Raw genomic sequence first — 26,708 nt, forward strand, 5'->3', positions numbered from 1 at the left:
TGCTGTGAAACGTAGACATCTGCAAACAAAATTTCCTAGCATGTGAGTTTCGCATTTACATTCTTTTGAAGTGAATACGAGGTATACATGACACTTCGCAATGAATATTATATCTTATCATGAAACATAGAAGTGAGATGCGATATCGCGTTTTAAGAAGCATTAGAAATCTATTGCTACGATACATAGACATCTGCAAACGCTATTTCCTAGCATGGAAGTGCCGCATTTACATTCTTTTGAAGATAATACGGGGTATACATAACACTTCGCAATGAATATTATATCTTATCATGAAACATAGAAGTGAGATGCGATATCGCGATTTAAGAAGCATTAGAATTCTATTGCTACGATACATAGACATCTGCAAACGCTATTTCATAGCACGGAAGTGTCGCATTTACATTCTTTTGAAGTGAATACGAGGTGTACATGACACTTCGCAATGAATATTATATCCTATCATGAAACATAGATGTGAGATGCGATATCGCGTTTTAAGAAGCATTGGAACTCTATAGCTACGATACGTAGACATCTGCAAACAATATTTCCTAGCAAGGAAATGTCGCAATTACATTCCATTGAAGTGAATACGAGGTATACATAACATTACACAATGAATATTATATCTTATTACGGAACATAGAAATGAAATACGACATCTCGTTTTAAGAAGCATTAGTACTCTATTGCTGTGAAACGTAGACATCTGCAAACAATATTTCCTAGCATGTGAGTTTCGCATTTACATTCTTTTGAAGTGAGTACGAGGTATACATGACACTTCGCAATGAATATTATATCTTATCATGAAACATAGGAGTGAGATGCGATATCGCGTTTTAAGAAGCATTAGAACTCTATTGCTACGATACGTAGACATCTGCAAACGCTACTTCCTAGCATGGAAGTGTCGCATTTACATTCTTTAGAAGTGAATACGGGATATACATGACACTTCGCAATGAATATTATATCTTATCATGAAACATAGGAATGAGGTGCTATATCGCGTTTTGAGAAGCATTAGAATTCTATTGCTACGATACATAGACATCTGCAAACGCTATTTCCTAGCATGGAAGTGTCGCATTTACATTCTTTTGAAGTGAATACGAGGTGTACATGACACTTCTCAATGAATATTATATCTTATCGTGAAACATAGATGTGAGATGCGATATCGCGTTTTAAGAAGCATTAGAACTCTAATGCTACGATACGTAGACATCTGCAAACGCTACTTCCTAGCATGGAAATATCGCATTTACATTCTTTTGAAGTGAATATGAGGTATACATAACATTCCACAATGAATATTATATCTTATTACGAAACATAGAAATGAAATACGACTTCTCATTTTAAGAATCATTAGAACTCTATTGCTACGATACGTAGACATCTGCAAAAGCTATTTCGTATCATGGAAGTGCCGCATTTAAATTCTTTTGAAGATAATACGAGGTATACATAACACTTCGCAATGAATATTATATCTTATCATGAAACATAGATGTGAAATGCGATATCGCGTTTTAAGAAGCATTAAAACTCTATTGCTACGATACGTAGACATCTGCAAACGCTACTTCTTAGCATGGAAATATCGCATTTACATTCTTTTGAAGTGAATACGAGATATACATGACACGTCGCAATGAATATTATATCTTATCATGAAACATAGGAATGAGGTGCTATATCGCGTTTTGAGAAGCATTAGAACTCTATTGCTAATATACGTAGACATCTGCAAACAATATTTCCTAGCAAGGAAATGTCGCACTTACATTCCATTGAAGTGAATACGAGGTATACATAACATTAAACAATGAATATTATATCTTACTACCAAACATAGAAATGAAATACGACATCTCGTTTTAAGAAGGATTAGTACTCCATTGCTAATATACGTAGACATCTGCAAACAATATTTCCTAGCAAGGAAATGTCGCAATTACATTCCATTGAAGTGAATACGAGGTGTACATAACATTACATAATGAATATTATATCTTATTACGAAATATAGAAATGAAATACGACATCTCGTTTTAAGAAGCATTAGTACTCTATTTCTGTGAAACGTACACATCTGCAAACAATATTTCCTAGCATGTGAGTTTAGCATTTACATTCTTTTGAAGTGAATACGCGGTATACATGGCACTTCGCAATGAATATTATATCTTATCATGAAACATAGAAGTGAGATGCGATATCGCGTTTTAAGAAGCATTAGAACTCTATAGCTACGATGCGTAGACATGCAAACAATATTTCCTAGCAAGGAAATGTCGCAATTACATTCCATTGAAGTGAATACGAGGTATACATAATATTACACAATGAATATTATATCTTATTACGAAACATAGGAATGAAATACGACATCTCGTTTTAAGAAGCATTAGTACTCTATTGCTGTGAAACGTAGACATCTGCAAACAAAATTTCCTAGCATGTGAGTTTCGCATTTACATTCTTTTGAAGTGAATACGAGGTATACATGACACTTCGCAATGAATATTATATCTTATCATGAAACATAGAAGTGAGATGCGATATCGCGTTTTAAGAAGCATTAGAAATCTATTGCTACGATACATAGACATCTGCAAACGCTATTTCCTAGCATAGAAGCGTCGCATTTACATTCTTTTGAAGTGAATACGAGGTATACATAACACTCTACAATGAATATTATATCTTATCACGAATCATAGGAAAGAAATGCGACATCCCGTTTTAAGAAGCATTAGTACTCTATTGCTACGACACGTAGACATCTGCAAACAATATTTCCTAGCAAGGAAGTGTCCTATTTACATTCTTTTGAAGTGAATGCGAGGTACACATAACAATCTACAATGAATATTGTATCTTATCGCGAAATATAGAAATGAAATACGACATCTCGTTTTAAGAAGCATTAGAACTCTATTGTTACGATACGTAGACATCTGCAAACGCTATTTCCTAGCATGTAAGTGTCGCATTTACATTCTTTTGAAGTGAATACGAGGTATACATGACACATCGCAATGAATATTATATCTTATCATGAAACATAGAAGTGAGATGCGATATCGCGTTTTAAGAAGCATTAGAATTCTATTGCTACGATACATAGACATCTGCAAACGCTATTTCCTAGCATGGAAGTGTCGCATTTACATTCTTTAGAAGTGAATACGGGATATACATGACACTTCGCAATGAATATTATATCTTATCATGAAACATAGGAATGAGGTGCTATATCGCGTTTTGAGAAGCATTAGAACTCTATTGCTAATATACGTAGACATCTGCAAACAATATTTCCTAGCAAGAAAATGTCGCAATTACATTCCATTGAAGTGAATACGAGGTATACATAACATTACACAATGAATATTGTATCTTATTACGAAACATAGAAATGAAATACGACATCTCGTTTTAAGAAGCATTAGTACTCTATTGCTACGATACGTAGACATCTGCAACCGCTACTTCTTAGCATGGAAGTGCCGCATATACATTCTTTTGAAGATAATGCGAGGTATACATGACACATCGCAATGAATATTTTATATCTTATCATGAAACTTAGAAGTGAGATGCGATATCGCGTTTTAAGAAGCATTAGAACTCTATTGCTACGATACGTAGACATCTGCAAACAATATTTCCTAGCAAGGAAATGTCGCACTTACATTCCATTGAAGTGAATACGAGGTATACATAACATTACACAATGAATGTTATATCTTATTAAGAAACATAGAAATGAAATACGACATCTCGTTTTAAGAAGCATTAGTACTCTATTGCTAATATACGTAGACATCAGCAAACGCTATTTCCTAGCATGGAAGTGCCGCATTTACATTCTTTTGAAGTTAATACGAGGTATTCATAACACTTCGCAATGAATATTATATCTTATCATGAAACATAGAAGTGAGATGCGATATCGCGTTTTAGAAGCATTAGAACTATATTGCTACGATTCGTAGACATCTGCAAACGCTATTTCCTAGCATGGAAGTGTCGCATTTACATTCTTTTGAAGTGAATACGAGGTATACATAACACTCTACAATGAATATTATATCTTATCACGAAACATAGGAATGAAATGCGACATCTCGTTTTAAGAAGCATTAGTACTCTATTGCTACGATACGTAGACATCTGCAATCGCTATTTGCTAGCATGTAAGTGTCGCATTTACATTCTTTTGAAGTGAATACGAGGTATACATGACACTTCGCAATGAATATTATATCATATCATGAAACATAGAAGTGAGATGCGATATCGCGTTTTAAGAAGCATCAGAACTCTATTGCTACGACACGTAGACATCTGCAAAGGCTATTTCCTAGCATGGAAGTGCCGCATTTACATTCTTATGAAGTGAATACGAGGTATACATAACATTCCACAATGAATATTATATCTTATTACGAAACATAGAAATGAAATACGACTTCTCATTTTAAGAATCATCAGAACTCTATTGCTACGATACGTAGACATCTGCAAAAGCTATTTCCTAGCATGGAAGTGCCGCATTAAAATTCTTTTGAAGATAATACGAGGTATACATAACACTTCGCAATGAATATTATATCTTATCATGAAACATAGAAGTGAGATGCGATATCGCGTTTTAAGAAGCATTAGAATTCTATTGCTACGATACATAGACATCTGCAAACGCTATTTCCTAGCATGGAAGTGTCGCATTTACATTCTTTTGAAGTGAATACGAGGTGTACATGACACTTCTCAATGAATATTATATCTTATCGTGAAACATAGATGTGAGATGCGATATCGCGTTTTAAGAAGCATTAGAACTCTAATGCTACGATACGTAGACATCTGCAAACGCTACTTCCTAGCATGGAAATATCGCATTTACATTCTTTTGAAGTGAATACGAGGTATACATAACATTCCACAATGAATATTATATCTTATTACGAAACATAGAAATGAAATACGACTTCTCATTTCAAGAATCATTAGAACTCTATTGCTACGATACGTAGACATCTGCAAAAGCTATTTCGTATCATGGAAGTGCCGCATTTAAATTCTTTTGAAGATAATACGAGGTATACATAACACTTCGCAATGAATATTATATCTTATCATGAAACATAGATGTGAAATGCGATATCGCGTTTTAAGAAGCATTAAAACTCTATTGCTACGATACGTAGACATCTGCAAACGCTACTTCTTAGCATGGAAATATCGCATTTACATTCTTTTGAAGTGAATACGAGATATACATGACACGTCGCAATGAATATTATATCTTATCATGAAACATAGGAATGAGGTGCTATATCGCGTTTTGAGAAGCATTAGAACTCTATTGCTAATATACGTAGACATCTGCAAACAATATTTCCTAGCAAGGAAATGTCGCACTTACATTCCATTGAAGTGAATACGAGGTATACATAACATTAAACAATGAATATTATATCTTACTACCAAACATAGAAATGAAATACGACATCTCGTTTTAAGAAGGATTAGTACTCCATTGCTAATATACGTAGACATCTGCAAACAATATTTCCTAGCAAGGAAATGTCGCAATTACATTCCATTGAAGTGAATACGAGGTGTACATAACATTACATAATGAATATTATATCTTATTACGAAATATAGAAATGAAATACGACATCTCGTTTTAAGAAGCATTAGTACTCTATTGCTGTGAAACGTACACATCTGCAAACAATATTTCCTAGCATGTGAGTTTAGCATTTACATTCTTTTGAAGTGAATACGCGGTATACATGGCACTTCGCAATGAATATTATATCTTATCACGAAGCATAGAAGTGAGATGCGATATCGCGTTTTAAGAAGCATTAGAACTCTATAGCTACGATGCGTAGACATGCAAACAATATTTCCTAGCAAGGAAATGTCGCAATTACATTCCATTGAAGTGAATACGAGGTATACATAACATTACACAATGAATATTATATCTTATTACGAAACATAGGAATGAAATACGACATCTCGTTTTAAGAAGCATTAGTACTCTATTGCTGTGAAACGTAGACATCTGCAAACAAAATTTCCTAGCATGTGAGTTTCGCATTTACATTCTTTTGAAGTGAATACGAGGTATACATGACACTTCGCAATGAATATTATATCTTATCATGAAACATAGAAGTGAGATGCGATATCGCGTTTTAAGAAGCATTAGAAATCTATTGCTACGATACATAGACATCTGCAAACGCTATTTCCTAGCATGGAAGTGCCGCATTTACATTCTTTTGAAGATAATACGGGGTATACATAACACTTCGCAATGAATATTATATCTTATCATGAAACATAGAAGTGAGATGCGATATCGCGATTTAAGAAGCATTAGAATTCTATTGCTACGATACATAGACATCTGCAAACGCTATTTCATAGCACGGAAGTGTCGCATTTACATTCTTTTGAAGTGAATACGAGGTGTACATGACACTTCGCAATGAATATTATATCCTATCATGAAACATAGATGTGAGATGCGATATCGCGTTTTAAGAAGCATTGGAACTCTATAGCTACGATACGTAGACATCTGCAAACAATATTTCCTAGCAAGGAAATGTCGCAATTACATTCCATTGAAGTGAATACGAGGTATACATAACATTACACAATGAATATTATATCTTATTACGGAACATAGAAATGAAATACGACATCTCGTTTTAAGAAGCATTAGTACTCTATTGCTGTGAAACGTAGACATCTGCAAACAATATTTCCTAGCATGTGAGTTTCGCATTTACATTCTTTTGAAGTGAGTACGAGGTATACATGACACTTCGCAATGAATATTATATCTTATCATGAAACATAGGAGTGAGATGCGATATCGCGTTTTAAGAAGCATTAGAACTCTATTGCTACGATACGTAGACATCTGCAAACGCTACTTCCTAGCATGGAAGTGTCGCATTTACATTCTTTAGAAGTGAATACGGGATATACATGACACTTCGCAATGAATATTATATCTTATCATGAAACATAGGAATGAGGTGCTATATCGCGTTTTGAGAAGCATTAGAATTCTATTGCTACGATACATAGACATCTGCAAACGCTATTTCCTAGCATGGAAGTGTCGCATTTACATTCTTTTGAAGTGAATACGAGGTGTACATGACACTTCTCAATGAATATTATATCTTATCGTGAAACATAGATGTGAGATGCGATATCGCGTTTTAAGAAGCATTAGAACTCTAATGCTACGATACGTAGACATCTGCAAACGCTACTTCCTAGCATGGAAATATCGCATTTACATTCTTTTGAAGTGAATATGAGGTATACATAACATTCCACAATGAATATTATATCTTATTACGAAACATAGAAATGAAATACGACTTCTCATTTTAAGAATCATTAGAACTCTATTGCTACGATACGTAGACATCTGCAAAAGCTATTTCGTATCATGGAAGTGCCGCATTTAAATTCTTTTGAAGATAATACGAGGTATACATAACACTTCGCAATGAATATTATATCTTATCATGAAACATAGATGTGAAATGCGATATCGCGTTTTAAGAAGCATTAAAACTCTATTGCTACGATACGTAGACATCTGCAAACGCTACTTCTTAGCATGGAAATATCGCATTTACATTCTTTTGAAGTGAATACGAGATATACATGACACGTCGCAATGAATATTATATCTTATCATGAAACATAGGAATGAGGTGCTATATCGCGTTTTGAGAAGCATTAGAACTCTATTGCTAATATACGTAGACATCTGCAAACAATATTTCCTAGCAAGGAAATGTCGCACTTACATTCCATTGAAGTGAATACGAGGTATACATAACATTAAACAATGAATATTATATCTTACTACCAAACATAGAAATGAAATACGACATCTCGTTTTAAGAAGGATTAGTACTCCATTGCTAATATACGTAGACATCTGCAAACAATATTTCCTAGCAAGGAAATGTCGCAATTACATTCCATTGAAGTGAATACGAGGTGTACATAACATTACATAATGAATATTATATCTTATTACGAAATATAGAAATGAAATACGACATCTCGTTTTAAGAAGCATTAGTACTCTATTTCTGTGAAACGTACACATCTGCAAACAATATTTCCTAGCATGTGAGTTTAGCATTTACATTCTTTTGAAGTGAATACGCGGTATACATGGCACTTCGCAATGAATATTATATCTTATCATGAAACATAGAAGTGAGATGCGATATCGCGTTTTAAGAAGCATTAGAACTCTATAGCTACGATGCGTAGACATGCAAACAATATTTCCTAGCAAGGAAATGTCGCAATTACATTCCATTGAAGTGAATACGAGGTATACATAATATTACACAATGAATATTATATCTTATTACGAAACATAGGAATGAAATACGACATCTCGTTTTAAGAAGCATTAGTACTCTATTGCTGTGAAACGTAGACATCTGCAAACAAAATTTCCTAGCATGTGAGTTTCGCATTTACATTCTTTTGAAGTGAATACGAGGTATACATGACACTTCGCAATGAATATTATATCTTATCATGAAACATAGAAGTGAGATGCGATATCGCGTTTTAAGAAGCATTAGAAATCTATTGCTACGATACATAGACATCTGCAAACGCTATTTCCTAGCATGGAAGTGCCGCATTTACATTCTTTTGAAGATAATACGAGGTATACATAACACTTCGCAATGAATATTATATCTTATCATGAAACATAGAAGTGAGATGCGATATCGCGATTTAAGAAGCATTAGAATTCTATTGCTACGATACATAGACATCTGCAAACGCTATTTCCTAGCATGGAAGTGTCGCATTTACATTCTTTTGAAGTGAATACGAGGTGTACATGACACTTCGCAATGAATATTATATCTTATCATGAAACATAGATGTGAGATGCGATATCGCGTTTTAAGAAGCATTGGAACTCTATAGCTACGGTACGTAGACATCTGCAAACAATATTTCCTAGCAAGGAAATGTCGCAATTACATTCCATTGAAGTGAATACGAGGTATACATAACATTACACAATGAATATTATATCTTATTACGGAACATAGAAATGAAATACGACATCTCGTTTTAAGAAGCATTAGTACTCTATTGCTGTGAAACGTAGACATCTGCAAACAATATTTCCTAGCATGTGAGTTTCGCATTTACATTCTTTTGAAGTGAATACGAGGTATACATGACACTTCGCAATGAATATTATATCTTATCATGAAACATAGAAGTGAGATGCGATATCGCGTTTTAAGAAGCATTAGAACTCTATTGCTACGATACATAGACATCTGCAAACGCTATTTCCTAGCATGGAAGTGCCGCATTTACATTCTTTTGAAGATAATACGAGGTATACATAACACTTCGCAATGAATATTATATCTTATCATGAAACATAGAAGTGAGATGCGATATCGCGTTTTAAGAAGCATTAGAATTCTATTGCTACGATACATAGACATCTGCAAACGCTATTTCCTAGCATGGAAGTGTCGCTTTTACATTCTTTTGAAGTGAGTACGAGGTGTACATGACACTTCGCAATGAATATTATATCTTATGATGAAACTTAGAAATGAGATGCGATATGGCTATTCAAGGAGCATTAGAACTCTATTTCTTCGATACGTAGATATCTGCAAACCTTATTTCCTGGCAAGGAAGTGTCGCATTTACATTCTTTTGAAGTGAATTCGAGGTGTCACGTCCGGCGTAACTATTTTCCGTTGCTCCGGAGACTTTACGACACAAGCCTATTTTTCGGTAATTCGGTCCGCGGGAACGCGTTAAGACCGGGTCCGACAATTTCGGCTGACGCGACACTAGCGAAAACGCTCGCGATTATAAGGGAATGACCCTACCTTTCGATGACTTCTCCCTCGATTTGTACGTAGAAACGGCGTGGAGGATCGTTCGCTGGGATCGTAGCGGATTTAGTTCTGTTGGCTGCTACGGAAATCTCGGTCAGTCGCCAGCGAAGACAAGGACGGCGGTCGGAATTCAGCGATGATGCTGAATGTGGCAGAATCGGCGTGATGCGTTGTGGTGTCTGGATCGGACGCGTCGACGGTCGCTTCGAAAAGCGGCTTCTGGACTGGTGCGAAGGCAGGTCGCTGGTATACGAGGACTCTCGGAACACCCTACAAATATTCACGCACAAGTGATCGTATGAAATGCTTCCTACTCGCACGTCGCGTTCTTCGCAAACCGGAAGCACGATTCATTCACCAGGTTTTTCTGTACTTTCGACTAAGATCTGAAGGATAAGCGGCGGTCTCAACGTCACAAAGCCGATTTCTATACACCTTCAATTTGATGAAGAGCAACCCCAGTTGTATGGAAGAACCCGTGGAAGAATTCGTAGTTAAATGTAATGTTAAAAGTAGAACTAGTATTGTTAACACTTGATAAAATTAATGGATGTGGAAATAGTAGACTTGGTAAAAGAACTTGTACTTGGATATAGTAAAAGTAAAAATAAAATATATTCTAGGTTTAAAGTATACAAGAACTGGATCTCCACGGTTCGCGGGGCGCTACGGTCGCGGAGTCTCGCGGTAGGGAGATCGCGGTCCCGCGAGTGGGGGACTCGCATCTCGAGGCGGAGAGCGCGCGGTCCAGCGAGTGGGGACTCGCGGCTCGTGATGGGGCTAGCGGCGCATGCCGCTGGCCGGACGCATCTTACTTAGTGAAACTTAGATCTAGGAATTCCTATATATGCGTCATGATATGGTATGTATGTCCTAGCTTAGAAGTAATATATAGGTTCTAGCTGATCCTGTTCCCGGAATTGGAAAAGACCCCATTCAGGTGATGGGCTGCGGCTACGTCTTCCTGCAGGACGGAATCCTCGGTGCGAGGGAGATAGGGCTGCCCGTCCTTGGTGCGGGAGAGACAGGTATACTCGGTGCTGCGAGTGTGACACTGGTGCCCGGTACGAGCGAGACAGGTATACTCGGCGGTGCGAGTGAGGCAGCGGAACTCGGTGTGAGTGAGCGCGTGCAGGTATGCGCGCGCGAACTCTTCCAGTTGCTGGTTCCGCAGGCGAGTTTGGCTGGTTGCATGCGTCCAGGAGTTGATGCTGGGGGGTGCGAGGAGGTTCCTTTCTAGGAAATTACGTTCCCAGATATCTCTGTATCGAAGCTATAGAGTACTAATGCCCCTTAAATCGCCATATCGCATCTCATTTCTATGTTTCGTGATAAGATATAATATTCATTGTGCAGTGTTATGTATACCTCGAATTCACATCAAATGAATGTAATTGCGACAGATCCTTGCTAGGAAGTAGCGTTTCCAGATGTCTACGTATCGAAGCAATAGATTTCTAATGCTTCCTAAATCGCGATATCGCATCTCATTTCTATGTTTCATGATAAGATATAATATTCATTGCGAAGTGTCATGTAAACCTCGTATTCCTTACAAAAGAATGTAAATGCGACACTTCCTTGCTAGGAAATAGCGTTGGCAGATGTCTACGTATCGAAGCAATAGAGTTCTAATCCTTCTCAAAACGCAATATCGTTTCTCATTTCTATGTTTCATGGTAATATATAATATTCATTGCTTAGTGTCATGTATACATCGCATACACTTCAAATGAATGTAAATGCGACACTTCCTTCCTGTGAAATAGCGTTTGCTGATGTCTACGTATCGAAGCAATAGAGTTCTAATGATTCTTAAATCGCCATATTGCATCTCATTCCTATGTTTCATGACAAGATATAATATTTAATGTGCAGTGTTATGTACTCCTCGTATTCACTTCAAAAGAAAGTGAATGCGACAATACCTTGCTAGGAAATAGCGTTTGCAGATGTCTCCGTATCGAAGAAATAGTGTTCTAATGCTTCTTAATTCGCGATATCGCATCCCATTTCTATGCTTCATGATAAGATATAATATTCATTGCGAAGTGTTATGTATACCTCGTATTCACTTCAAAAGTATGTAAATGCGACACTTCCTTGCTAGGAAATAGCGTTTGCAGATGTCTCCGTATCGAAGCAATTGAGTTCTAATGCTTCTCAAAACGCGATATCGTTTCTCATTCCTATGTTTCATGACAAGATATAATATTTAATGTGCAGTGTTATGTACTCCTCGTATTCACTTCAAAAGAAAGTGAATGCCACAATTCCTTGCTAGGAAATAGCGTTTGCAGATGCCTACGTATCGTAGGAATAGTGCTCTAATGCTTCTCAAAACGCGATATCGTTTCTCATTCCTATGATTCATGGTAATATATAATATTCATTGCGATGTGTCACGTATACCTCGCATACACTTAAAATGAATGCAAATGCGACACTTCCTTGCTAGGAAATAGCGTTGGCAGATGTCTACGTATCGAAGCAATAGATTTCTAATGCTTCTCAAAACGCGATATCGCATCTCATTCCTACGTTTCATTATAAGATATAATATTTAATGTGCAGTGTTATGTACTCCTCGCATTCACTTCAAAAGAAAGTGAATGCGACAATACCTTGCTAGGAAATAGCGTTTGCAGATGTCTCCGTATCGAAGAAATAGTGTTCTAATGCTTCTTAAATCGCGATATCGCAACTCATTTCTATGTTTCGTGATAAGATATAATATTTATTGCGAAGTGTCATGCTTAACTCGTATTCATTTCAAAAGAATGTAAATGCGACACTTCCTTGCTAGGAAATAGCGTTTGCAGATGTCTACGTATCGAAGCAATGGGATTCTAAAGCTTGCTAATTCTCGATATCGCATCTCATTTCTGTGTTTCATGATAAGATATAATATTCATTGTGCAGTGTTATGTATACCTCGTATTCACTTGAAAAGAATGTAAATGCGACACTTCCTTCCTAGGACGTAGCGTTTGCAGATGTCTACGTATCGAAGCAATAGAGTTCTAATGCTTCTTAAATCGTCATATCGCATCTCATTTCTATGTTTCACGATAAGATATAATATTCATTGCTATGTGTCATGTATACCTCGTATTCCTTTCAAAAGAATGTAAATGCAAAACTTCCTTGCTAGGAAATAGCGTTTGATGATGTCTACGTATCTAAGAAGAAGAGTTCTAATGCTTCTTGTAACGCGATATCGCTACTCATTACTATGCTTCATGATAATATATAATATTCATTGTGGCTTGTTATGTATCCCTTGTATTCACTTCAAATGAATATAAATGCGACACTTCCTTGCTAGGAAATAGCGTTTGCAGATGTCTACGTAACGTAGCATTAGAGTTCCAATGCTTTTCAAAACGCGATATCGCTACTCATTACTATGTTTCATGATAATATATAATATTCATTGTGGAGTGTTATGTATACCTCGTATTCACTTCAAAAGAATGTAAATGCGACACTGCCTTGGTTGGAAATAGCGTTTGAAAATGTCTACATATCGAAGCAATGGAGTTCTAATGATTCTTATATCGCGATATCGCATCTCATTTCTATGTTTCATGATAAGATATAATATTCACTGTGCAGTGTTATGTATACCTCGTATTCACCTCAAAAGAATGTAAATGCGACACTTCCTTGCTAGGAAATAGCGTTTGCTGATGTCTACGTATCGAAGCAATAGAGTTCCAATGCTTCTTAAATCGTCATATCGCATCTCATTTCTATGTTTCACGGTAAGATATAATATTCATTGCGAAGTGTCATGTACACCTCGTATTCCTTTCAAAAGAATGTAAATGCGACACTTCCATGCTAGGAATTAGCGTTTGCAGATGTATATGTATCGAAGCAATACAGTTCCAATGCTTCTTAAATCGTCAAATCGCATCTCATTTCTATGTTTCACGGTAAGATATAATATTCATTGCGAAGTGTCATGTATGCGTCGTATTCCTTTCAAAAGAATGTAAATGCGACACTTCCTTGCTAGGAAATAGCGTTGACAGATGTCTACGTATCGAAGCAATAGTGCTCTAATGCTTCTTAAATCGCGATATCGCATCCCATTTCTATGTTTCATGATAAGATATAATATTAATTGTGCAGTGTTAGTATACCTCGTATTCACTTCAAAAGAATGTAAATGCGACACTTCCTTGCTAGGAAATAGCGTCTACAGATGACTACGTATCGTAGCAATAGATTTCTAATGCTTTTTAAATCGCGATATCGCATTACATTTCTATGTTTCATGATAAGATATAATATTCATTGCGAAGTGTCATATATACCTCGCATACACTTCAAATGGATGTAAATGCGACACTTCCTTGCTAGGAAATATCGTTTGCAGATGTCTACGTATCGAAGCAATAGTGTTTTAATGCGTCTTAAATCGCGATATCGCATCTCATTTCTATGTTTCGTGATAAGATATAATATTTATTGCGAAGTGTCATGCTTAACTCGTATTCATTTCAAAAGAATGTAAATGCGACACTTCCTTGCTAGGAAATAGCGTTTGCAGATGTCTACGTATCGAAGCAATGGGATTCTAAAGCTTGCTAATTCTCGATATCGCATCTCATTTCTATGTTTCATGATAATATGTAATATTCATTGCGAAGTGTTATGTATACCTCGTATTCACTTCAAAAGTATGTAAATGCGACACTTCCTTGCTAGGAAATAGCGTTTGCAGATGTCTCCGTATCGAAGCAATTGAGTTCTAATGCTTCTCAAAACGCGATATCGTTTCTCATTCCTATGTTTCATGACAAGATATAATATTTAATGTGCAGTGTTATGTACTCCTCGTATTCACTTCAAAAGAAAGTGAATGCCACAATTCCTTGCTAGGAAATAGCGTTTGCAGATGCCTACGTATCGTAGGAATAGTGCTCTAATGCTTCTCAAAACGCGATATCGTTTCCCATTCCTATGATTCATGGTAATATATAATATTCATTGCGATGTGTCACGTATACCTCGCATACACTTAAAATGAATGCAAATGCGACACTTCCTTGCTAGGAAATAGCGTTGGCAGATGTCTACGTATCGAAGCAATAGATTTCTAATGCTTCTCAAAACGCGATATCGCATCTCATTCCTACGTTTCATTATAAGATATAATATTTAATGTGCAGTGTTATGTACTCCTCGCATTCACTTCAAAAGAAAGTGAATGCGACAATACCTTGCTAGGAAATAGCGTTTGCAGATGTCTCCGTATCGAAGAAATAGTGTTCTAATGCTTCTTAAATCGCGATATCGCAACTCATTTCTATGTTTCGTGATAAGATATAATATTTATTGCGAAGTGTCATGCTTAACTCGTATTCATTTCAAAAGAATGTAAATGCGACACTTCCTTGCTAGGAAATAGCGTTTGCAGATGTCTACGTATCGAAGCAATGGGATTCTAAAGCTTGCTAATTCTCGATATCGCATCTCATTTCTATGTTTCATGATAATATGTAATATTCATTGCGAAGTGTCATGTATACCTCGCATGCACTTAAAATGAATGTAAATGCGACACTTCCTTCCTAGGAAATAGCGTTTGCAGATGTCTACGTATCGAAGCAATAGACATCTATTTCTTCTTAAACCGCCATATCGCTTCTCATTTCTGTGTTTCATGATAAGATATAATATTCATTGTGCAGTGTTATGTATACCTCGTATTCACTTGAAAAGAATGTAAATGCGACACTTCCTTCCTAGGACGTAGCGTTTGCAGATGTCTACGTATCGAAGCAATAGAGTTCTAATGCTTCAAAAAATCGTCATATCGCATCTCATTTCTATGTTTCACGATAAGATATAATATTCATTGCTATGTGTCATGTATACCTCGTATTCCTTTCAAAAGAATGTAAATGCAAAACTTCCTTGCTAGGAAATAGCGTTTGATGATGTCTACGTATCTAAGAAGAAGAGTTCTAATGCTTCTTGTAACGCGATATCGCTACTCATTACTATGCTTCATGATAATATATAATATTCATTGTGGCTTGTTATGTATCCCTTGTATTCACTTCAAATGAATATAAATGCGACACTTCCTTGCTAGGAAATAGCGTTTGCAGATGTCTACGTAACGTAGCATTAGAGTTCCAATGCTTTTCAAAACGCGATATCGCTACTCATTACTATGTTTCATGATAATATATAATATTCATTGTGGAGTGTTATGTATACCTCGTATTCACTTCAAAAGAATGTAAATGCGACACTGCCTTGGTTGGAAATAGCGTTTGAAAATGTCTACATATCGAAGCAATGGAGTTCTAATGATTCTTATATCGCGATATCGCATCTCATTTCTATGTTTCATGATAAGATATAATATTCACTGTGCAGTGTTATGTATACCTCGTATTCACCTCAAAAGAATGTAAATGCGACACTTCCTTGCTAGGAAATAGCGTTTGCTGATGTCTACGTATCGAAGCAATAGAGTTCCAATGCTTCTTAAATCGTCATATCGCATCTCATTTCTATGTTTCACGGTAAGATATAATATTCATTGCGAAGTGTCATGTATACCTCGTATTCCTTTCAAAAGAATGTAAATGCGACACTTCCTTGCTAGAAAGTAGCGCTTGCAGATGTTTACGTATCGAAGCAATAGGGATCTAATGCTTCGTAAACCGCCATATCGCTTCTCATTTCTATGTTTCTTGATAAGATATAATATTCATTGCGAAGTGTTATGTATACCTCGTATTCACTTCAAAAGGATGTAAATGCGACACTTCCTTGCTAGGAAATAGCATTTGCAGATGTCTACGTATCGTAGCATTAGTGCTCTAAAGCTTCTTAAAACGCGATATCGTTTATCATTTCTATGTTTCATGATAAGATATAATATTTAATGTGCAGTGTTATGTACTCTCATATTCACTCCGAAAGAATGTGAATGCCACAATTCCTTGCTAGGAAATAGCGTTTGCAGATGCCTACGTATCTTAGCATTAGTGCTCTAATGCTTCTCAAAACACGATTTCGTTTCTCATTTCTATGTTTCATGATAAAATATAATATTTAATGTGCAGTGGTATGTACTCCTCGTATTCACTTCAAAAGAAAGTGAATGCCACAATTCCTTGCTAGCAAATAGCGTTTGCAGATGCCTACGTATCGTAGCATTTGTGCACTAATGCTTCTCAAAACGCGATTTCGTTTCTCATTTCTATGTTTCATGATAAGATATAATATTTAATGTGCAGTGTTATGTACTCCTCGTATTCACTTCAAAAGAAAGTGAATGCGACAATACCTTGCTAGGAAATAGCGTTTGCAGACGTCTCCGTATCGAAGAAATAGTGTTCTAATGCTTCTTAAATTACGATATCGCATCTCATTTCTATGTTTCGTGATAAGATATAATATTCATTGCGAAGTGTCATGCTTACCTCGTATTCATTTCAAAAGAATGTAAATGCGACACTTCCTTGCTAGGAAATAGCGTTTGCAGATGTCTACGTATCGTACCATTAGAGTTCAAATGCTTCTCAAAACGCGATATCGCATCTCATTTCTATGTTTCGTGATAAGATATAAAATTCATTGCGAAGTGTCATGTATACCTCGTATTCCTTTCAAAAGAATGTAAATGCGACACTCCCTTCCTAGGAAATAGCGTTTGCAGATGTCTACGTATCGAAGCAATAGAGTTCTAATGCTTCCTAAATCGCGATATCGCATCTCATTTCTATGTTGCATGATAAGATATAATATTCATTGTGCAGTGTTATGTATACCTCGTATTCCTTTCAAAAGAATGTAAATGCGACACTTCCTTGCTAGGAAATAGCGTTGGCAGATGTCTACGTGTCGAAGCAATAGAGTTCTAATGCTTCTTAAATCGTCATATCGCATCTCATTTCTCTATTTCATGATAAGATATAATATTCATAGCTAAGTGTCATGCTTACCTCGTATTCCTTTCAAAAGAATGTAAATGCGACACTTCCTTGCTAGGAAATAGCGTTGACAGATGTCTACGTATCGAAGCAATAGTGTTCTAATGCTTCTTAAATCGCGATATCGCATCCCATTTCTATGTTTCATGATAAGATATAATATTAATTGTGCAGTGTTAGTATACCTCGTATTCACTTCAAAAGAATGTAAATGCGACACTTCCTTGCTAGGAAATAGCGTCTACAGATGACTACGTATCGTAGCTATAGATTTCTAATGCTTTTTAAATCGCGATATCGCATCACATTTCTATGTTTCATGATAAGATATAATATTCATTGCGAAGTGTCATGTTTACCTCGTATTCACTTCAAATGAATGTAAATGCGACACTTCCTTGCTAGGAAATAGCGTTCGAAAATGTCTACGTATCGAAGCAATAGAGTTCTAATGCTTCTTAAATCGCCATATTGCATCTCATTTCTATGTTTCATGACGAGATATAATATTCATAGTGGAGTGTTATGTATACCTCGTATTCCTTTCAAAAGAATGTAAATGCGACACTTCCTTGCTAGGAAGTAGCGTTTGCAGATGTCTACGTATCGTAGCATTAGAGTTCTAATGCTTCTTGAAACGCGATATCACTACACATTACTATGTTTCATGATAATATATAATATTCATTGTGAAGTGTTATGTATACGTCGTATTCACTTCAAAAGAATGTAAGTGCGACACCGCCTTGCTGGGAAATAGCGTTTGAAAATGTCTACGTATCGAAGCAGTAGAGTTCTAATGCTTCTGAAATCGCCATATTGCATCTCATTTCTATGTTTCATGACGAGATATAATATTCATTGTGGAGTGTTATGTATACCTCGTATTCCTTTGAAAAGAATGTAAATGCGATACTTCCTTGCTAGGAAATAGCGTTTGCAGATGTCTACGTATCGTAGCATTAGTGCTCTAATGCTTCTCAAAACGCGATATCGTTTATCATTTCTATGTTTCATGATAAGATATAATATTTAATGTGCAGTGGTATGTACTCCTCGTCTTCACTTCAAAAGAAAGTGAATGCCACAACTCCTTGCTAGCAAATAACGTCTACAGATGACTACGTATCGTAGCAATAGAGTTCTAATGCTTTTTAAATCGCGATATCGCATCTCATTTCTATGTTTCATGATAAGATATAATATTCATTGCGATGTGTCATGTTTACCACGTATTCACTTCAGATGAATGTAAATGCGACACTTCCTTGCTAGGAAGAAGCGTTTGCAGATGTCTACGTATCGGAGCAATAGTTTTCTAATGTTTGTTAAATCGTCATATCGCATCTCATAACTATGTTTCTTGATAAGATATAATATTCATTGCGAAGTGTCATGTATACCTCGTATTCCTTTCAAAAGAATGTATATGCGACACTTCCTTGCTAGGAAGTAGCGTTTGCAGATGTCTACGTATCGAAGCAATAGGGACCTAATGCTTCTTAAATCGCCATATCGCTTCTCATTTCTACGTTTCTAGATAATATATAATATTCACTGCGAAATGTCATGTATACCTCGTATTCCTTTCAAAAGAATGTAACTGCGACACTACCTTGCTAGGAAATAGCGTTTGCAGATGTCTACGTATCGAAGCAATAGTGTTCTAATGCTTCTTAAATCGCGCTACGGCATCTCATTTCTATGTTTCGTGATAAGATATAATATTCATTGCGAATTGTCATGTATACCTCGTATTCCTTTCAAAAGAATGTAAATGCGACACTTCCTTGCTAGGAAATAGCGTTGGCAGATGTCTACGTATCGAAGCAATAGAGTTCTAATGCTACTTAAAACGCGATATCGCATCTCATTTCTAGGTTTCATGATAAGATATAATATTCATTGCGAAGTGTCACGTATACTTCGTATTCCTTTAAAAGGAATGTAATTGCGACACTTCCTTCCTGTGAAATAGCGTTGGCATATGTCTACGTATCGTAGCATTAGAGTTCTAATGCTTCTTAAAACGCGATATCGCTACTCATTACTATGTTTCATGTTAATATATAATATTCATTGTGAAGTGTTATGTATACCTCGTATCCACCTCAAAAGAATGTAAATGCGACACTTCCTTGCTAGGAATTAGCGTTTGCAGATGTATATGTATCGAAGCAATAGAGTTCCAATGCTTCTTAAATCGTCATATCGCATCTCATTTCTATGTTTCACGGTAAGATATAATATTCATTGCGAAGTGTCATGTATACCTCGTATTCCTTTCAAAAGAATGTAAATGCGACACTTCCATGCTAGGAATTAGCGTTTGCAGATGTATATGTATCGAAGCAATAGAGTTCCAATGCTTCTTAAATCGTCAAATCGCATCTCATTTCTATGTTTCACGGTAAGATATAATATTCATTGCGAAGTGTCATGTATGCGTCGTATTCCTTTCAAAAGAATGTAAATGCGACACTTCCTTGCTAGGAAATAGCGTTGACAGATGTCTACGTATCGAAGCAATAGTGTTCTAATGCTTCTTAAATCGCGATATCGCATCCCATTTCTATGTTTCATGATAAGATATAATATTAATTGTGCAGTGTTAGTATACCTCGTATTCACTTCAAAAGAATGTAAATGCGACACTTCCTTGCTAGGAAATAGCGTCTACAGATGACTACGTATCGTAGCAATAGATTTCTAATGCTTTTTAAATCGCGATATCGCATTACATTTCTATGTTTCATGATAAGATATAATATTCATTGCGAAGTGTCATATATACCTCGCATACACTTCAAATGGATGTAAATGCGACACTTCCTTGCTAGGAAATATCGTTTGCAGATGTCTACGTATCGAAGCAATAGTGTTTTAATGCGTCTTAAATCGCGATATCGCATCTCATTTCTATGTTTCATGATAAGATATAATATTCATTGTGCAGTGTTATGTATACCTCGTATTGGCTTCACAAGAATGTAAATGCGACACATCCTTGCTAGGAAGTAGCGTTTGCAGATGTCTTCGTATCGAAGCAATAGATATCTAATGCTTCTTAAAACGTCATATCGCATCTCATTTCGATGTTTCATGATAAGATATAATATTCATTGCGAAGTGTCATGTATACCTCGTATTCCCTTCAAAAGAATGTAAATGCGACACTTACATGCTAGGAAATAGCGTTTGCAGATGTCTACGTATCGTAGCAATAGGGTTCTAATGCTTCTTAAAACGAGATGTCGCATTTCATTCCTATGTTTCGTGATAAGATACAATATTCATTGTGGAGTGTTATGTATACCTCGTATTCACTTCAAATGAATGTAAATGCGACACTTCCTTGCTATTAAATAACATTTGCAGATGTCTACGCATTGTAGCAATAGAGTTCTAGTGCTTCTTAAATCGCGATATCGCATCTCACATCTATGTTTCGAGATAAGATATAATATTCGTTGCGAAGTGTCATGTGTACCTCGTATTAACTTCAAAAGAATGTAAATGCGGCATTTCCATGCTAGGTAATAGCATTTGCAGATGTTTACGTATCGTAGCAGTAGAGTTCTAATGCTTCTTAAAACGCGATATCGCATCTCACTGCTATGTTTCATGATAAGATATAATATTCATTATGGAGTGTTATGTATACCTCGTATTCACTTCAAAAGAATGTAAATGCGACACTTCCATGCTAGGAAATAGCGTTTGCAGATGTCTACGTATCGTAGCAATAGAGTTCTAATGCTTCTTAAAATGAGAAGTCGTATTTCATTTCTATGTTTCGTAATAAGATATAATATTCATTGTGGAATGTTATGTATACCTCGTATTCACTTCAAATGAATGTAAATGTGACACTTGCTTGCTAGGAAATATTGTTTGCAGATGTCTACGTATCGTAGCAATAGAGTTCTAATGCTTCTTAAAACGCGATATCGCATCTCACTTCTATGTTTCATGATAAGATATAATATTCATTGCGAAGTGTCATGTATACCTCGTATTCACTTCATAAGAATGTAAATGCGACACTTACATGCTAGGAAATAGCGTTGGCAGATGTCTACGTATCGTAGCAATAGAGTGCTAATGCTTCTTAAAACGAGATGTCGCATTTCATTCCTATGTTTCGTGATAAGATACAATATTCATTGTGGAGTGTTATGTATACCTCGTATTCACATCAAATGAATGTAAATGCGACACTTCCTTGCTAGGAAATAACATTTGCAGATGTCTACGCATTGTAGCAATAGAGTTCTAGTGCTTCTTAAATCGCGATATCGCATCTCACATCTATGTTTCGAGATAAGATATAATATTCATTGCGAAGTGTCATGTATTCCTCGTCTACACTTCAAAAGAATGTAAATGCCACACATGCTGGCTAAGAAATAGCGTTTCCGGATGTCTACCTATCGAAGCAATAAAGTTCTAATGCTTCTTAGAACGCGATATCGCATCTCATTTCTATTTTTCATGATAAGATATAATATTCATTGCGAAGTGTCATGTATTCTCGTCTACACGTCAAAAGAATGTAAATGCAACACTTCCTTGCTAGGGAATAGCGTTTCCAGATGTCTACGTATCGAAGCAATAGAGTTTTAATGGGTAGGGGTAGAGGTCCTTCTCACACCCGAGAACCATCCTGTTTGTCTCCATGGACTATGGCAGCGGTCTTTTCGTTGCAGAGCTCTGGATCCTATTCTTCGGGCTTCAGTGTCTCTTCTTGCTCACTTCCCGACTCCTCCACCGTCGAGCCTGTCGCTCTACCTCGGCGCACAGCCCTTCCGCGAACCCGCGGTCTTATTATCCGCCGAAGACGCGTCTTATGGGTCGCTTCTTCCATCAGCTCGCCAGTCTAATCCGTAGAACGGAGAGAAAGAAACGAACGGGGGGGGGGGGGGGGGGGAGGTTCTACCATCGTGTATTTCACGCTCCTCGCAGATACAGCTATCGCGATGGTCTGTGTCGCGCTTCTCGCATGGGTGGTGATCTGCGAGCTAGTCTAACCGAAGCAGGGGGGGGGGGGTGAGCGAGCCTTGTGACTTCACCACGTCACAGTACATACAAATTTGCGATTAAGTAGCTATGTGTTCAAATTCAATTCCGAATAATGCACTAAAAAGCATCCCAGATAACAAACGGCAAGATGGTAGCGACACCATGCCGGCACTATATTGCCACTTCCGAGGAGTGTCTACTGATTCGTAGTCATCTGTGACCGGATTCGTTGACTAAAATGCCAGAACGTGTTACCAGCACGTTCTAGACAAGCGAATCGCGCAGAACCAGCACCATGGTGACACGCGTATCATAGCTCCATTCATGAATACCCTCAGCAATGACGCAGGATCACATTTGGCAATGGCGAACCTGTGCTTTCATACAAATTAGAACCGTTAGATGTCAGTAGATGTTCAGCATATGAGTATTGATATCATTTTGATGGTCGTTTTCCTATGTTTATAGTTATTGAGCGAGTCGTATATATTTCTTTCAATCCATCATAGACTAAAAATATTAATTATAAAAAAAATATTACTTATAAAATAAAAATTCATGCTGTTGCGTCCCTAACTTCGCCTTGTGTAATTTTTGAAATAACATGCTGTCATCGTATTTAATGTAACCCTCAATTGCATGAATTTGTAACAATAAATTGAAGAAAATATATATAAAATAAGTGTATATATTTTTATGACAAAGTAATTATCGTCTTTATGGAAAAAATCGCCCTATCGAGCTAGTTTATAGAAAATAATAAAATCGAATTCTTATATCTTTGTTTTGTGCCGGTGTATCTATATTGGAATCAAAATAAATAAATTGCACAGTTTAGTCATTTTTCATATTTGCTTATAATTTTTATGGAAACAGCTTCCCCATTAGTAAATGTCAGCCTACGCCACAACCATGCGTGTAGCTATGGTGAGCTGATAGTGTCATTGTCACGGCCGTGTAGCCCGTGTGCTATATCTCGGTGCTTTAATAGTGCCGTGATACGAATGCCGCCCCAGTACTAACTGTATGCCATTTCGAAAGCTGAGTAGGAGCACTTTGTTAGCACAGTTCTGTCACGGAATTCGTTCCATCCGTTGTCATTGGCGTGCCAATCGCTGGCTGTTTGGGATATTGTAGTGCATGAGGCAGACTTGTTCCTTATCATCGTCAAGGAGATGGATTTTCACTCCCCCCTTTTTGAATTTTTTAAATTATTGTTTGGAATTTTTGCCGTTTCTGTATCTCTATGACCGCATTGTGGATTCAACTTATGTACGATCTTTTTGGTCTTCATCTTTCGTTACATGTAATATTATATATGTGATGCACGTTTGTTATGTAATGCTCCGATTTGTAAGACTCAGATACTTTTATTCTTTGGTAAAGCAACTTATTCGATTAATATATATTTATTAGACATAGATATAAACAATTAGAAAAATGTTATTAAAATACTATTAAATATGTTGTTGCAATTATATATTTAAGGTCTGAAGATGTAGATGCAATTAATGTCCGATATTTTACGTCATCCAATCGACGTATCCAGTGAGGCTATGAAATATAAAAATCTTTTACTAGTCTTCGACCCCTTTACATGTTACATGAATGATAAGTTCTGCAAGACAAGAAACCTGAATTAGTGAGATATCTAGGAACATAAGTAATTTGTAAGTAACACATCTTTTCTCTTTGAAATATTTGCCTTTGCAGAGAATAGAACGTATAGATATAATTGCCTGTTTTGTACCCATTTCGGTCCAATTCTATTATAGCCTTTGAGCAGAAGTAAAATTGATTATACTTGATTTTTGCAATAGTTCTTTAATTAACAGATTTTATTAACCTAGAATCATCATTTGACGAATATATCAATCTACTTTGTAGCTCCATCAGTTTCTTTTTCTGCTCGCTACTTTCCATTTTCGTAGACACCTGGAAGCGACATTTCCTAGCAAGGAAGTGTGGCATTTACACTCTTTTGAAGTGTAGACGTGGTATACATAGCACTTCGCAATGAATATTATATCTTATTATGAAACATAGAAATGAGATGCGGTATCCCGTTCTAAGAAGCATAAGAACCCTATTGCTTCGATACGCAGACATCTGCAGTCGCTATTTCCTAGCAAGGAAGTGTCGCATTTACATTCTTTTGAAGTGAATACGAGGTATACCTACGTCTCCACAATGAATATTATATCTGATCATGAAACATAGAAATGAGATGCGTTATCGCGTTCTAACAAGAATTAGAACTCTACTGCTTCAATACGTAGATATCTGGAAACGCATTTACTAGCATGGAAGAGACGCATTTACAGTCTTTTGAAGTGAATACGCGGTATTCGTGACACTTCGCAATGAATATTACATCTTATCATGAAACATAGAAAAGAGATGCGATATCGCGATTTGAAATGCATTAGAACTCTATTGCTATGATACGTAGACATCTGCAAATGCTATTTCCTAGCAAGGAAGAGTCGCATTTACATTCTTTTGACGTGAATACGAGGTATGCATGACACTTCGCAATGTATATTATATCTTATCATGAAACACAGAAAAAAGATGCGATATCGCGTCTTGAGAAGCACTAGAACTCTATTGCTATGATACATAGACATCTGCAAACGCTATTTCCTAGCAGGGAAGTGTCGCATTTACATTCTTTTGAAGTGAATACGAGGTGTACATAACACTCCACAATGAATATTTAATCATATCATGAAACATAGAAATGAGATGCGATATCGCTATTTAAGAAGCATTAGAACTCTATTGCTACGATACGTAGACATCTGTAAACGCTATTTCCTAGCAAGGAAGTGTCGCATTTACATTCTTTTGAAGTGAATACGAGGTAAACATGACACTTCGCAATGAATATTATGTCTTATCATGAAACATAGGAATGAGGTTCTATATCGCGTTTTGAGAAGCATTTGAACTCTATTGCCACGATAGGTAGATATCTGGAGACTCTATTTCCCAGCAGGGAAGTGTCCCATTTACATCCGTTTGAAATGTAGACGAGGAATACATAACACATCGCAATCAATACTATATCTTACCATGACACGTAGAAATGTGATGCGATATCTCGTTTCAAGAAGCTTTAAGACTCTATTGCTTCGTTACGTAGATATCTGCAAGCGCTATTTCCTAGCAAGGAAGTGTCGCATTTATATTATTTTGAAGTGAATGCGAGGTACACCTAAGTCTCCACAATGAATATTATATCTTATCATGAAACATAGAAATGAGATGCAATATCGCGTTTTGAGAAGCATTAGAACTCTATTGCTTCGATACGTAGATATCTGGAAACGCTATTTCCCAGCAAGGAAGTGTCGCATTTACATTCTTTTGATGTGAATACGAGGTATACATAACACTGCACAATGAATATTATATCTTATCATGAAACATAGAAATGAGATGCGATATCGTGTTTTAAGAAACATTAGAACTCTATTGCTGCGATGCGTAGACATCTGGAAACGTAATTCCCTAGAAAGGAAGTGTTGCATTTGCATTCTCTTGAGAGGAATACGGTGTATACATGACACTTCGCAATGAATATTGTATCTTATGGTGAAACATAGAAATGAGATTGGATATGGCGTTTCAAGAAGCATTAGAGCTCTATTTCTTCGATACGTAGATATCTGAAAACCTTATTTCCTAGCAAGGAAGTGTCGCATTTACATTCATTTGAGGT

This window comes from Xylocopa sonorina, unplaced genomic scaffold (assembly GCF_050948175.1).
Source record: "Xylocopa sonorina isolate GNS202 unplaced genomic scaffold, iyXylSono1_principal scaffold0109, whole genome shotgun sequence".
NCBI classification, from domain to species: Eukaryota; Metazoa; Arthropoda; class Insecta; order Hymenoptera; family Apidae; genus Xylocopa; species Xylocopa sonorina.